The sequence below is a fragment of the Oryzias latipes genome, chromosome 9 (genome assembly GCF_053564925.1).
Source record: "Oryzias latipes strain Hd-rR chromosome 9, Olatipes_Hd-rR_3.1".
Lineage (NCBI taxonomy): Eukaryota > Metazoa > Chordata > Actinopteri > Beloniformes > Adrianichthyidae > Oryzias > Oryzias latipes.
Window position 1 is genome coordinate 4214097 of NC_136245.1, and position 13744 is coordinate 4227840.

Below are 13744 nucleotides of genomic sequence, written 5' to 3' on the forward strand. Positions count from 1 at the left end.
CACTGTAAGGTTACAGAACTAGACTCTTTAAATCGCAAAACTCAAAACACGTTAACGTTAAAATTTGAATACAAAATACAGGTTTTAGCAAAATACAAGCGTTTTGATGAAAAATGAAGGACTGTCATGAGAGTCTTTGTTTTCCTTGTGCGAGCCGGCTCAAAACTGTACAACTGAACAACTCCATATCTGCTTGCCATTTTTGTTGCATCGGTAAGGTTAGGTTGGGGGTGTGAGGGGCTGTAAGCTAGCAGGAGAGCCTATAAACAGGGAGCTCTCAGCAATGGAGAGGGGAAGGGGAGGTGGGGTTGCTCTGCACCAGTGGTCCTGCCCACAACTCAGAGGCAAATTTCTGATGAACTGCTGCTGCTCCCAGAAAACAACAAAGGTTTTTGATTTTGACAAAAAACAACAACAACAACAACAGCGTAATCTTGATAAAAAGACCACTGGAAACACTTTTAGAATAGATCCAAAGATGATCAGAGTGGGTCTTTAAAGTGTCTGTGTGTTATGTGAAAAGTGAAAACAAGAGTCTTCAAACATTTTAAAGCCACATGTCAGACACAATGCAGAACATACTGCAGATGTATTTTTGTGAAAAAAATCTAGAATCGATTTTACTTTGAGATTTAAAAACTCCTAAAGATGGAAAAAATTTCAAGTGTTACAGCAAACACCAACAATATCATAATGAAGTGTTTAGCAGAAGGTAATAATTTGCAATTATCAAAACAAAACTCTGTGCACTTGCACAGCTGAAACCAACAGACTTTTAGGCACAAATGATGTTTTGTCCTAAAACTGCGATTCTCAGAGAAACATCACATCTGCAGCATTTTCCTTTAGACATCAATGATTCATCAGTGCGAGTTTGAGCGGTGGACTGCAGTGATGCTGAGCAAAACTCATATTCACCCCGAGCCAACATGAAAACAAAAGGAATCTGTAAATATGAGCAAAATAAAATAAGAAAACAGTGAAATTCTGAGACCGTGAAACATTGTCAGAAAGGTTTAAATCATTTATCAAACACTGTCTGAGCTGATCTTCAGATGCTGCATAGTTTGATAGTGTGAAACCACTTCAGATCTGTCTGCTTCCAGCAGCCTTTCATAAAAACCAAAGCTGCAGTTTTGATGTTTCTGAGCTGTGAATGATCCTGACCACCATAACCATGGTTACATGTCATTAAATCCATGTCAGAGCTGCACTCCATCATCAGCGCTCATTAAAGCCTCGATTACAGGAGCTCCGGGAAATCACTGTACTGAGAGAGCGCAGACGTCAGCCGCTCTGACTCAATAACCATCACAGTTTAGAACTCACCACTTTTCCAAGCGAATTAAAGAAGTAAAAATTAAGTGCAGGCTGTGGATGTCAAGTGCTGAGCATCTGAGGCCTCTGCCTTAATTTCACGAGAATCAATTCCTTCCCAATGTATTTCTCACAGATCTTCCTAGGTTTGATTTGTTTATGTAGGAGAGGCGCGACAGTTCTGTTGTTCCAGAGCTAAGCTCCACATCAGCTGCAGCTGCAGCATCAACCATGCACCTCCTTTGAAAGAACCTGACTGGAATGATGGTAAAATTGTCACAGACACTCAATGGCCACTTTATTAAGCACACCTGTTCAACTGCTCAGTAATGCAAATTCCCAATCAGCCAATCACATGGCAGCAACTCAGTGCATTTATGCATGTAGGCATGGTCCAGATGATCTGCTGCAGTTCAAACTGAGCATCAGAACAGGGAAGAAAGGTGATTGAAGTGACTTTGAACGTAGCATGGTTGATGGTGCCGGACAGGTTGGTCTGAGGATTTCAGAAACTGCTGACCTGCTGGGATTTTCACCCACGATCATCTCTAAGGTTTATAGTGAATGATCCTAAAAAAAAATATATCCAGTTAGCGACAGTTCTGTGGCATCAACAAATGCCTTGGCAGAGGTCAGAGGAGAATCAGTTCTTTTGAATCCTGTCAGCTAAGAACAGGAAACTTAGCTACAGTTTACACAGACTCACAAAAACTGGACAACAGAAGATTGGAAAACGTTGCCAGGTGTGATGAATCTCCATTTCTGCTTCCACATTCAGATGGTACAATTTGGCGTCAACAACAATCCTCTCAGACTGGCTTGTTGAACATGACAGTGAGTTCACTGGACTCTAACGGCCTCCACAGTCACCAGATCTCAACCCAATAGAGAACCTTTGGGATGTGGTTGAACAGGAGATTGGCATCATGGATGTTCAGCTGATATATCTGCAACAACTGCATGAACTGCATGTTCCTCTCTGAGGAATGTTTTCATCAAAGCATTAAAAACATAGAAACTTCTTTAAATATTTTAATAAGCTCTAATTTTCCCTGAGAGGTCAAGTTTTGTGGACCAGAATAAGTCACAGGACCGTGTCTAACCGGACCTCTTAATGGGGGCTGCTCTGGGAGTACTGTTGGGGGTCATTTGATCCCTACACAAACAGAGCAGATCCTTCATTTGTTATGATGGGAGTAGATTAGCCTTGACTCCAGTAATCTGTTTTTTGTCAGTCAGTCATTCTCTTCCTGAAATTTATGGACACAGATTTCTTTGTGTGGATGGATTTGCCTTTGGTTCTTTGGAATCCTGCCACTGTTGTTTGCAGATGATGTGATGCTTTTGGTCACATCAAACCATGGACTTCAGCTGCCTTGGATGTCATTTGCAGCTAAGATTAGAGCGGCTGCTTGAATTCAGAACCTTGCAGTCTGAAGGCAGGAGTGCATGTCCATGTTAGGAATGAGTCCTTTCTTTAGGTGGAGGAGTTCATGCGTCCAAAGGTTCTGTTCAAAAGTGACGGAAAGGACAGAGCATGAGTGTGACTGATGAATTAGCACGACAGCTGCAGAAACATAGACTTTGTATTTTCCCCTTGTGTTAAAAAAGAGCTTAGTCTAAAGACAAAGACAATAATTTATAGATAAATCTATATGCTGACCCTCACCTACACCCACAAGCTTTGAGCAGTGAAGATGACGGGTAAAAGATTCCATCTTAGGCTGATTCAAATGAGGTGGGGTGTCAGCCTAAAAGTAAAGCTCCTCCACATCAAGAGGTAATAGATGGGATAGTTTGGATATCTGGCAAGAATAAAGGATGGATGGGTGGCAAAAGTCAAAGTTTACAGTCTAACTTGTGACAGATAAAGCTTCAAATATGACATCTGTCAGTAAAACCTCAGTTTAGCTGCAGAGAGTAAAGACCAGCAGACCATGCTCTAAGATCTGCAGTGCCAGAATCTGCCGCTCCTAATGATATGCTAAAAACTAGAAAACATTTCTTTACTGGCAGCACTGATGATAAAATGATGCAGCATTCAACTTCCAGCAGAAAAGGGAAAATTAAAATAAGCTTTTGTTTTGTTATGTGGACCAGAATTAGTAGGTCAAACTGATTCCTAATAAAATAGTCTTGTCACTTTTGAACTCCTACATTTTGCCAAAACGTGCTTTGCACAGCTCAACTTCTCTGTTAGACAGATTAAAGGTTTGTGCTCAGACCCCCGCAGTCTCTGTCACCAAAGCAAACAGACATTAAAGAAACAAAACCACACTTAAAAAAACACACTAAACTGATGAGCCGAATAAAGAACAATAAAGAAATCTGTGCAAACCCAAGGCTTCTCCCTCTCATCAAGATGAGTCTCATTCAAAAAAAAAAAAAGGATAAATGAATAATCCCATTTTCCCCAAATTCACATTTTTATTTTGGGTTCTGGTTGTGAGAGAAGCAACACCAGAATAGCTTTAGAGACCCACACACTCCAATGAAAATGGTGTTTTAAAATTTTTAATGCATTATTCTGACGAGACACGTAAATTAAGCTCAAAATTGCATTTCTGAGAATTTCTTGTTCAAAACGTGACTCAGGAGCTGACGGAAAATCACAGTTGGGTAAAGCGTGTAGTGTTTTTGTTTAATAAATTGTCATAGGGAGACTGTAAAGTTAATTTTATTACAGCAAAAACTAGGGCTGCACGATATGAGGAAAACCCACGATGTGCAATATTAGTGATCAATACTGTGATAATGATATAAATTGCGATACATAAACAATTAGCAAAACAACTAAAAACTGCGACAGTTTAATATAAATAAGAGTTAACCCCTCGTCTATGTAGGACAGGGGTCGGGAACCTATGGCTCGCGAGCCATATATGGTCATAGATGGTCACATGTGGCTCGCAGACAAATCTTTAATTATACTTTTTTTTTCTTTTTTTCATTAGACCAGTCCTTCTCGGGCGCGATGCAATGCCAGAGGCGCGCAGTAGTAGCGGTGCTTGGAGAGAAAACTATCAGTTTACTGTTATCTATTATTTCACAGAGTTTGTACCAGCCGGAAACCTGTGAATTTGCCGTGCCTAAAACTGCGCGCTCCCGTCTCTGAGAAAGAGCGCGCAGTAGCGGGGACGGGATGTGTGAGGAAGAAACCAGAGGGTGGGGGTGGGGGGTGGAGTTGTGGGCACAGGTAGCAGGTGAATCGCGCAGGGATTGTAATGACGTAAAACCCGCTACCCGTCACTCACTGCAGCGTGGGTGTGTGTGTTTGGCTCCGCGTCTGCATGTGATCAGTCTTTCTCACATCTACAGAACATTCAGACCTACGATCAGGTTTAAAGTCTCAACGCCTCATTTATCAGCAACAGCATAACAATATTATTAAAAAGAATCCACAGACTTATTGTACTTTAAAAATGTTGAAATTACATCAAATGCACACATTCACTTGTATATTTAGTTTTAAACATATCGTTGCTTACTGACTTGGACTGGGTGGCTGTTGGGCAGCGTTAAAAGTTCTGGAGTTCATTGAAGGCATCAAGGAGAGATCTGATTGGCTCTCAGTTCTGTCGCTCAGCCTGTTGTTAGGTAGTTTGGACCAATGGGGTTCAGCTATGGGCCGAATAAGGGAAATGGGAGGGCTGGAGCGGGAGCAGGGGAATATAAAGTTGGGAGAAGCGCTGTCGTCTCAGCGGGAGAGATTCAGGAGTTGTTGAATTAATTGTACGGCGTTTGTTGCGGTCTACAGTAACCAGAATAAAGAACCTTAAAAGAGGTTACGTCTCAGTGCCTCAGTGTGGGAAAGGGACACCACATTAATGTATGGCTCTTTCGAAATTACATTTAAAAATATGTGGCGTTTATGGCTCTCTTGGCCAAAAAGGTTCCCGACCCCTGATGTAGGAGGTGAGCACCTAACATAAAAGTGCTCCATCTGATTGGTCAACAATGTGAAGGCGTCCATCTCATTGGTAAAATGCATTAAGGGATTTATTTGATTTGTTAAATAATTCATACTGCCATCAAATTCTTTTAGCACATTTGAGGTTAGTCCTTATCTCAATTTCCGCCGTATTTTGCGATATGGGTATTGCGAAGTTTGATATCACAATAAAGATAAATGTGCGATTTATTGTGCAGGCCTAGAAAAAACTCTTTAAATGTAAATTGCAGCCTCCATTAAAGCAAGTCGTTACAAGCAACCATAATATTTTCCTCACATCTCAGGCCAATGAATGGGTGAGGAGATTGTTGTGTCTGTGTCAAACTAAATTGAACCGTTTTAAGGCCCGTTCACACCGGGACGAATTTCGCCGGCGATTTTCGCCGACGTTTAACGCCTCGTGACTAAACAAAGGGCACCAATGTGAGTGTGCACACCGACGCGAAAAACACCACGGATAAAAGCGTCATTTTTTAAAAACGCCTCGGGTTCGTTTTTTTGGTGTGACGCGTCGCGTCAAAAACTATACGACCAATGAGAACGGTGCTTTTGAACACGTGTCTGGAGCTTCTGAAGTTGCAGTAAAACACAACTTGGGGGCGCTCAAACACAAAACTGCCTTTCTGAGCAGACATACCAGCGAAGAAGATAGACGCCAAGTAGCGTCTACACTGCCGCGAAGAAATAAGACGAAGAAGATGCACTCACTGACGGACATTCTAAAATATCCCCGAAAACGCTCATGATACATTTTCAGCTCTTGTACCAGTCGATAAAACTCCCCATGTTCTTCTCTTCTCGTTACTATGGGATGTACCCAAAATCGACGTCTTTTCGGGCGTCTTTCATCATTCAACAGAACAATAATTTCTTCATCGCTGGAACTGGAGCTACTGGTGCTGGAAATATTCATGTTTTCTTTGTTTGATTCTGACAAGTTTGTAAATACTTGCTCTCTTCTTCTGAGTGAAAAGCGACTTTAAGAAGCGTAAAGTTGCGCAGCGCCACCTTGTGTACAGGAGTATTTCTGTTTTACATTAAGCGCCATCTAATGTCAGGGAATGAAATTGCATGTTCGCTCGGCTCATCGTCAGCGAAAATCGCCTGGGTGTGAACACAAAAAACGCTGGCGAAAAACGCTGGCGAATAACGGCTGGCGAATATTCGTCCCGGTGTGTACGGGCCTTTACTTGCAACCACTGTGTAACTAAGAGCTGCCACATCCTCATTGTTACATCTTCTGATACTTGAAAGCTGTCAGGTTATCTTTGTAGAAACTGCAGCTGGACCCTCTAAAAACATCGATCCTTAAACATCTCAAGAACGAGGAAAACAGAGCCAAAACTTCCAGCATGATGCCTTTAAATAAACCATGCAGGAGAAAGGAACTCAGAGACCCAGACAACAGTAAAATATGCATGAACCCTGGAGCTGTGCACCAACGCACAGCACATATTCCTCTCGTTACTCAGCAGTTCAGATCCATTCACGTTCAGGCGGAAGACCTCCACTGTTTGTGTTTCAGCTTCCTGCCAAAAAAAAGCAGGTCACTTCATTATTAACAGCTTCTTCAATAACTGTTGTTTTCCTGTCCAAATTTGCAACAGAGGTGATTTGAAGGTTAAGCTGAAGAAGCATCAAGTTGTTGATTGATTTTGTCCAGATGTCGTTATTTTAGTGACACCGTACCTTCAAATATCTGCACATAAGCTACATGTTGTTTTTTGCTTGTGTAAACTTGACCTTTACCAGCTTCTCCCCATTTGTGTAAAAAAGATCCTGACTGCTTTCTTTTATTTAGTGTTTCCACATCCCCCGCAGCATTTTCTGTGCTGATTTATTTTTAGAATATGTCAAACTTTTGGCATTAAATTCATCTTCTCCATCCAAATTGTTCATGATAACTCAATTTTTACCGAACCTTTGCTCAATGCATGACTTTCAGAAACGGATTTGAGTTGCCTTGGTGTGGATTTTTCAAGTAGCAACTTTCATTGTGATAAACAGATTTTCCAGTGACGTATTTGGGAAGTGTGAATCAGGAAGTGTTCGGCATTCACAGCACTGCTGTGTTGTTGATGAAAGCTGTTTTGTCATTGTTATCTGTCCTTGCAGCACATGTGTGTTTACATTTAGATCTCTTGGTGATTGCAGTTTACGGTTCGGATGTGCCAACAAGCCAGATTGATATGTAAAATAATAGCAGTGATAATTAAAGTTGTCAGAAATCCGAACTCTGCCTCCCCCTCTGGTCACCGGCGGGAACTGTCTCCTTATTTTCAGCCACACTACAGCTCCCAGCATTCCCAGCACACACTTCCTGGATGCCGCACACCTGACTCTCAGTCATTCACCAACCAGCATACTTCACTGCACTGAGCTGGATCCAGCCGTCTACCTGTTCTTCTGACAAAAGTCAAGCTAGCAATGTTGTTAAACGTCTTTTTATAGAGAAAAATGGGTGACATCACCCTCACTCAGTCCAGTTCTCATGTGCAGTCAGTACATATACCTGACCTTTGACCTTCGAGGAGGCCAGAACTGTGGATGAAAAGGTAACCTCTGAGCTTGAAGATCTGGTAAAAAGGGAAGATGGAGCCTCACATCCTTGAGATCTTCTTGATATTCTGTTCTCCTGATTTTTTTCTGCAGATATCCTCCTCCTCATCTGTTCTATTTGGGACAAAAGCCTAGAACAGTCACGGAAGATCTCACCAAAGATTTAGACCAACTCTTCAGATGAATCAATTTCACCTTTTTTTGCTGACTCCTTAGATTCCGCTTTTGGAGGATGGAGGACTCGCTCGTCTGCAGCTTTTCTATAGGCTAAATAACAAACATCTGTCCCAACCTGCCCGCTGAACTGGATTAATCAGGGGGGAAGGCTGATGGGGGCATCATGGGAGCTGGCTGACTTTCCATTAAATCTGCATTTAAAATATATAGTTAAACAAAGACACGAATTTCCGCTCTGCTCTTTAATCCTTTATCACATTTCCATGCGCTCAAACATCAGAGGAACATGTTTGTTAGAAAATGCCAATAAAGAATTAGAAATCAATATGATTTCTCTTTGGGCTTCCCCTCTTTTGGTGTTTTATTGACTCTTATCGCCTCATCTTTTTCCCCTTTTATTTGCTCATTTCTTGCATCCTTTCTTCTTTTGTCTTCTCAGTTTTCTCTCTTTGATTGAGCCCTTCTTTTGTACACATTTCCTGTCTTCCTTCTCTCACCTTTGTTCTCCTCCATCTTTTTTTTCATCCTCCGTTCTCATCATTTTTGGTCTTTAAACTTGTCTTTTCCTTTTTCCTTATTATACCTTTTTTTTCCTGCCATCTTTTTTTCTTATTTCCCTCATTTTACAGGTTTCCTCTCCCTGCTTTGTGTCCTTCCTCTCCTCCGTTTTCTGTTAGCAGCTCTTCTTCCTCCTCCCCTCCTATTAAACCCCTCAGTGAGCAGCTACAGAAAAAAAACATCATCCCTGTCTTTATTGTGCGTCTGTGGAAAGAGGTGTGAGGCGTGCGTGTGTGTGTGTGTGCAGTCTGCAGCTTGTCGAGTGTTTGTGCTGTGTGCGCTTTCGAATAGTAGCCATCTTTTTCCGTTTTCCCTCTGCTGCGCCGCTCGCTCGTTTTCAGTCTCGACACATCGACACACACTGACTCGGACTTTTACACACCGTTCACTCTCCTCTGAATGACGAGCTCTGATGGCATTTAAACCGACAGAGGAAAACAACGGGCATTTTTCAGGGCTGTAATAACTTCTGCTGGTGCAGACTGAGAGGGCGAGCCGCTGCAGCACAATCCACCATCAACAACAATCCCAGCAACACAATTGCAGCGCATCTATCTGCAGATTCTAAACGGTGCCAATCAGAGCTGGTGGGGTGTGACACTTTCAAAAGCCACTCAGGAGGACTAAAATTAAGATACTTCCCTGATTTCATTAAATAACAGGAGCTGCAAACACAGGAAAACTGAGTGTCCTTCCCATTCATTTAGATAATGAGGGAACCTGACCAGCAGCTGGGTTTGTAACAAATGGAGCTAAATAAAACTCAAAGAGCTACAAATTGGCAAGGCAGGGAAGCCATCTATAGAGCTCAACAATAGGTGTGCTTTGATCAGTCAGCGAGGATTTGTTATAAAATAACCAATAAAAAACCTCAATCAGTTTTGCTTCATCTTTGTGTTTGATGGAAATCTGCAAGACTTTTAAGATCACAAGTTCACAGAAGGAAATGTTCAGTCACCACGATTGATTTTGAAAATTGAGGACAATTTTTTCCTTTTTCAATGTCAGGAACTGGTGGTGGAGGAAAATGCAGGAGAGCAGGCACAGTGACTGAAAATAAAAGATTTAATAACCAAACGGAAACATGACAAAACCCATGGAGTAACAAAAAAGGTGATACGACAGTGCAGAGCTCTGAACTGAAAACCAGACACTTAAAAAAGCTGAGGACAATTACCTAAAACGATGACAGCTGTGGATCATGATGGACCGGAAAACAGTGTGTCTGAGGGAAACTCAGAACTTTACCAAAAACCAAACCAAAACACAGAATCTTTATTCATTTTCCATTTTCATCCATCTGTTTTTAGAAACTGCTGAATCTCTTCCGGAATCACTGGCCTGTTACCATTGGGCGAAGGCGGCGTACTAGTTGCCAGTCTGTCGCAGGACGTCACTATAACACACTCATACACTCCTATGGCCATTATGGAGACACCAGTCTGACCACATCTGTCACTGTAATGAGTCTTAACGTCTTAAGACCCGAGCTATTACTGTAGCGAACCCTCTACATACGCAGTAACACGGCTCCATTTAAGTAGAATTGACTGTTGTGGTAACATATGTAAAATATGACGTTGACGCATGTGAATGCTGATGCTCCGAGCTATGAACGTTTGCACTAGAACAGTCCTCATGGGGCATGCCTTGCCGTTTGATGCATTTGTTTAAGCAAAAAGCAAATTTCAGACAAAAATCTCAGAAATGACAAAATAAGCATTTCAAAAATGTGACCTTTGGTCTCCTGTAGTCAGTAGGTAGACCACTCCTGTGTTTGCACTGCATGCTGGGAGTTTGACAGTGTGGGTGAGTAAGATAGTCTGAGTTTTTTGTTGTTGACTGTAGTTGGGTGGTTCATTTTTGCCTGATTTGTGTTGGTGAACTGCAGATCATTTTTGTTTCAAACATGGGGTCTGTGCTGACCCGACCCTTCTTAGATGGTGGAAACTCCTGTCCTGGCTGTTGAAAAGATGCTGTGTCATATAAATCTTGCGTATGCCTCTTGTATGGATAAGGGCTTAAGGCCCGTACACACCGGGACGAATATTCGCCAGGCGTTATTCGCCAGCTTTTTTCGCCACGTTTTTTGTGTTCACACCCAGGCGATTGTCCTGCAGATCTCCCACCAACACAGGTTATTTTCTTGTTCATTCCCAAAGACACTTTGAAAAAAAAGCTCCAGTTTGCAGTTTGGGACATACGTGGTGCAGAGATGAAAAAGGTAAAACATGTTTTTTACCAGCACAGCTCTCTGATCCTTCCACAACCCAGAATCCTGGGAGATTCCAGTGCCAAAGACCCCTATACTCCTAGTTCTTTGGGAGGGGAGGGTCGCTTTCTGCTCTTTTTCCACCTTCCCAATGGAGCTGTTACGACTGATCCAGCCATTATAAAAACAACACGAAGTGGACTTTTCCAACACACTTTTCAGGTTGGAAAACTTTGACAGTAACTGTGTGGACCAACTGTTAGAGGGGCCTTCCCAGCTAAGTGCCACAGACGGAGGTGTGTTGGATACCCCCCATCTCTGTGGAGGAACTGATGGCTGGTGGGTCATATGGCTTTGGGGGGATCTTCAAGGTTGGACGGGCTGCCAGTTGACCTTGATAATCAATTAATAGACTTTTTGAACAGTTTGATTATTATGAAACCTGTGGGTTTGTTGCTTCATACCATTATGCATTTTTTTAATATTGAAATAGAAAGCCTTGACTGCTTTACAATTGGTGACCAATCACTTTGCTTTACTTTCTTTTGATACCCTGTAAATCCCAGGATTCTAACGTTGGGAAACCTTTGGACCAAAAGACAGCTTTGGAGAGGATTAATCACTCTGATTTTCTGCCTTTGGCCTTGGGTAGTTTTTTTCTTTTGTTGTTTGCTGCTTTATAAAGAGACTTTTTGTTTGGTTAGGGTGAGAGGGTGACTGAGCAGACCCCGCTGTGGTACAGAAACGCTTTAGACAAGGATGTCTTATCACAGGACATCTATCTGGCGGATTTGGACCTTCGGGATTGTCTCACACACCTTCTATAGTAGTTTCTACCTGTGCTGAAGATGTCAGTCATCTGAAGAATGTTGACCATCTCTGTAAGAGTTTAATGTTGTTTCAGAATGTGTCCTCTGCTAAAGTAAGCTAGGATACAAGCACAGCCTTGTGGATGGGACGCTCAGTGGACTACGCTCCAAAGTTGTCTGGCTGGTATCCCGGGGGAATTCAGTTTTGGGTATTTATATTGAGTTCAGCTGAATTCCAGAGGAAGAACAAGGAAGGTGTCATAAAGGGAGTGTGGGGCAGACTGTCTTCGTAGAAAAAGCCGCTGCCTTAGCTTTCCTTCCAGGGTAGAACTTTTGTTGTCAATGAATCGGTCGCTTTGACTCTTTGGCACAGACCTCTTCCAGTGTGTCTCATCAACATAAGTCAAAAGACTATTGTGGATTTAAGTTCACCAGCTTTGACCAATCCTCTGGGGGAGCGGTGAGCTGAAGTCACAGCTGCACTCAGGAACCATATGGTGGTTTAACCCCCCAAATCAACCCCTGACTGCTGACTGTCTAGCGGGGAGGTATTGGGCCCCACTTTCAGAATCTTTGGTTTGCCTCCACCATGGACTGGAACTCACAACCTACCAGTCTCAGGGCAGACACTGTACCTCAAGGCCACTGAGTTGCGGTGTCAGTTGAAGCCGGCTGTCCCCTACCTTCTAGTAGAGAAGAGGGGTTCAGCCTCTGACTGACAGTTCCTCTTGTTTGGATGCTTTTAGACTGAGGTGACTTAGTGTCTTCGAACTGCTTATGAGCTTCTGTATCTGGCTGGAGGCCATGCTTATGACAAACATCTGTTCCATCTCCACTAGCAACAGATGAATTTAAGGAATTTTACCTGTTCGTTCTGCATGCATAAAAGGTCTTAAATTGCAGAAGAAACAATGTTTTATGCCTGGAATCTGCTGTTAACAGGACTCCCAGCTCCTCCTGGATCCTGTCTTCTGCAGCCTCATTGTCCAAACTCAGATATGTTGGGGTTGTGAAGCTGGGCAATTTGCGGTTGATGATGTCTGTTTTAGATCTCTGTCCAGTGATGAACATCAGACTGCTGTGGAGGAAGTTTGCCTAACTGATTAAAAGCAGGGAGGGAGTATGCTTTTCATTCTTCACCAGTTTTTTCTGCATGTGGAGAGTGGTGGGAGGATACAATGACAATGTTTTGGATATCTCCTGCGATAGGTTGGTGTGATACAGTTGGAAAGAAGTCTTTGTTCCTGAAATTGTGCTCTCTGAGTACAGGTGTCGTGATGCCACAGGTTTTTCTGCAGATGGGCTTTTGACAGATGCTGTTCAAAGCTCCGGCTGTGAACGGGTCGGTGACCTCCAGTGAAGGATTGAGAAGGAGATCATGGCTACCAACAGATATCTGGTGCACCTTCATCCTGGCACGGGGGACGGTTGTCCTTACTGGTTGGTAAGTGAATCGGTTGAACATTTGTTCCATCAGTGCCAACATCTGACTGCCCTGTCTTCTTTTCTTTGTTCACTGATTCAAAGAACTTGGAGATACATTTTCCTTCAGTTTTTGTGTGTATGGTCCAAATTACTCAGTGAAGAATAGGAGGGAACCAACTCTACTGATTTTATTAAGGGGAAGCAAAATCAGCTGTTTGGAAGACAAGACATACATTACTTTAGGGAGTCACTTCCAAAGACACTGATGATGATGCAATTTAAGTTAAAATGACAAATATGTTCAATGTTTTTGTGGAACCTGGGCTAGGAAAAGTGTGCCTTCTTCCACTCTGTTAATGAGAACTCTACTGCTGAATTTGTGATTTCGGTTTTGTTCGGGGGTTTTGTTCTGGGGTTTTTCTCATGTAAAATTCTGATTTTTCCTTCACTGGTTGTTTTTTATTCAAGATGGTTGAAACAATCTTTCTTTCTTTTTGATAAGCATCACAAATTATATTCACCAAGATTTAGGGGTGAAATGATTAATCAACTAATTGATTTCTTATGATCCAACCAGTTTGATTTGCCTGAGGCAAGTTGTTAATTCAATGTATATATCACATTAAAATCGTTTCAAAATGAAATAAACTTGGAGGACGATCTTATCAATTTTTGAAAATGTCATTTTGGTTAATCACTGTTGTTTTTTTTGCTATAACGTAAAAATGACAAAGT

The 13744-nt window shown here is 42.2% G+C and overlaps 1 protein-coding gene across 11 annotated transcripts in view; it reads right to left on the reverse strand.

The window, feature by feature from the left end:
* The window catches only part of znf608 (zinc finger protein 608), an 86959-nt gene that overhangs the window by 45214 nt on the left and 28001 nt on the right, over positions 1 to 13744 (reverse strand). Inside the window, exon 1 of one of the 11 annotated variants that reach the window (XR_002873901.2) lies at positions 1330 to 1532. The exons of the other annotated variants lie outside the window; for them this stretch is intronic. The gene's annotated coding sequence lies outside the window, so the exon portion shown is untranslated. Of the gene's footprint in view, positions 1 to 1329; positions 1533 to 13744 lie in introns of those variants that run through there. 11 annotated transcript variants of the gene reach the window in all.